Source organism: Lathyrus oleraceus, chromosome 6, assembly GCF_024323335.1.
Source record: "Lathyrus oleraceus cultivar Zhongwan6 chromosome 6, CAAS_Psat_ZW6_1.0, whole genome shotgun sequence".
In the NCBI taxonomy this organism is placed as follows: domain Eukaryota; kingdom Viridiplantae; phylum Streptophyta; class Magnoliopsida; order Fabales; family Fabaceae; genus Lathyrus; species Lathyrus oleraceus.
In genome coordinates, this window is record NC_066584.1 from 181169039 (window position 1) to 181171680 (window position 2642).

Genomic DNA, 2642 nt, shown 5'->3' on the forward strand with positions numbered 1-2642 from the left:
ACCTGCATAAAAATGGTCAGTGTCATGGCCCTCATCCACATCGGGACCGACGCTCACATACAGCCAATTCGCACAATCAGTGATAGCTACTCTGTCCGGATCCGGCAGAGCGATGATGAACCGTTTATGAATGAGGAGAAAATAATGGGTAGGGGAAACCGCAATCATACCTTGGGCAATCAAAGCAGACATGTCAATTTTAGTATTACCTGCAATTGGCGTGTCCTCGAGTAAAACAGCCTGATACCCGAAATGCAATGCAATCTGGGTGATCATACCTCCCACGGAGATGCCGCTGGAGTTTGCTCGGCCGACTCTCCCCAGGTAGTCTGCTGCAAAGGCAGCTAAATTGATGGTCTTGTTCTGAGCCATCGAGTACATGAAGAATAGCTCTCTCTGAGTAGCTACTCCTGTGCTGCCGCCTCTACCAAACAATGTGTAGGCTAGACCTTTTTGGGCGTACCTGAAACAGGGATTCTGGATGCCCGATGCTTTTGCACCTTTGGAGGAGTAATCCATCCTCCCAGTTATGACGATCCAGAAATCCTTAGGAGAAAACCCGTCTGGGACCGCTCCGGGTCCGTTCAGCGGGAGGCGGAGTATAGCAGCTAACTCCTCGACAGACAGTTCATGGTAATTGTTAAACAACCGGAAGCGTAGAGTACCGAAATAATACCTGGTTGTGTTAACCCACCGTTTTTCGAGCTGAAACTCCAAGGTGCTGAGAAACTCGAGAGTAATGCGCTCGTAGATCGGCGCCTCCAAATTCATAAACTCAAGCATGCCCAAGACATGGAACATGCGGTCTACCTCAATTTTCGCCCTAGATCAGTCAGAGTCTTTTCACACATATACCGAGTCGGCAAGAGCTTGCGTTTCCGGTGAATTTGGTAACGTCTCTCTTGCTCCGGGTTGTCAAACACAATATTGTGGGGATTAGGATTTCGGCTCGGGCGCTTCCGGGACTTTGCCATCTCTGCACGTTGTTGCTTTCCAGTAAGGATTCTGTTCGAGGACATTTTGGACCTGCAAAAATAATAAATTTCCGAACTTTCGAGTTAGAAAAATCTAAAACCGTGGTTGCGACCGGGACGGCGAGGTGAGAAATATTTGTGAAGGGTGGTTGGGCTATAGGTGAGTGGAGCTTGGTTGCATGTGGGGTTTTGTGTGGTGAGGTGAGTGTATTTTATTGGAGTTTGTGAGAGAGTGGGAGAAGAAGATGCAAAGTATGAGAGAGAGTATTGGAAAGTGGTGAAAAATTTGATAATGATGAGTGATTAAGGAGAAAAGAGTGGTTAAGAATGGTTTAAGTGGGTGGGCCCCACAAAAATTTAAAATTTTCAAAAAAAAATCAAAAAGTTCGAACGCCTGACACGGCCGCGTCAGCTGACACGGGTGGCCGTGTCAGGCTACTGGTTTAACCATTTTTTTCCACTTCTTTTATAGTGGTCCTGACACGGGCCGTGTCAGCTGACACGGATGGCCGTGTCAGGCCACTGTTTTTCATCCTAAAAATCATGTTTCTTACAGTGCTCCTGACACGGGTGACCGTGTCAGGCCACTGTTTTTCCAGATATCCTTTCCCAATTTTCCTCATCTGACACGGCCCGTGTCAGATGACACAGGTGGCCGTGTCAGGCTATCCTTTTTGCCGTTTTTAGGTTTTCTTGTCAGGTTAAACGCTGGTTCCGCTGGCTCCTCCCTGTGGGACTCTTGTATACCTATAGACACAAAAGATGCTTAGAAATAAAAAGCCTGGGTTGCCTCCCACGAAGCGCTTCGTTTAACGTCGCATGGCTCGACGGTTCTTCGTCTGCTTAGGTGAGACAGACTTTTTCTATAGGACCATTCTCCTGGTCTTGTATGTAAGGTTTCACTCTCTGCCCATTTACCTTAAACATGTCTCCGTTTGTTGGATTTCTTAGTTCAACGGCTCCATGGGAAAATACCTTTTGTATCTCAAAGGGTCCCGACCATCGGGACCTCAGTTTCCCTAGGAAGAGTTTCAACCTTGAGTTGAATAATAATACCAGTTGTCCTTCCTGAAGGTCTTTCTTCTGAATGCGCTTGTCATGCCAGGTTTTGGTTTGTTCTTTGTAGATCTTGGCATTCTCATACGCTCGATTCCTGAACTTCTCTAGCTCTTGTAATTGGAGGATCCTAGACTTTCCTGCTTTGGCCAGATCATAGTTGAGGAATTTGGTGGCCCAGAATGCCCTATGCCCCAGTTCTAGTGGCAGGTGACAAGCTTTACCATAGACTAACTGATAAGGGGACATACCTATTGGTGTTTTGAACGCTGTTCGGTATGTCCAGAGTGCGTCATCGAGTTTGATTGACCAATTCTTTCTAGAGGCACTGACAGTTTTTTCTAGGATTTTCTTGATCTGCCGATTGGATACCTCAACCTGTCCACTGGTCTGAGGGTGGTATGGAGTGGTTATTCTATGCTTTCAATTATATTTCCGCAGTAGGTTTTCCATCAATTTTTTTAGGAAGTGGGTACCCTCATCACTAATAAGTGCTCTTGGTACCCCGAACCGTGCGAAGATACAATTCTTGAGGAAGTTGATCACCACCTTTGCATCATTTGTGGGCAGTGCAACTACTTCCACCCATTTTGACACATAGTCCACAGCAAC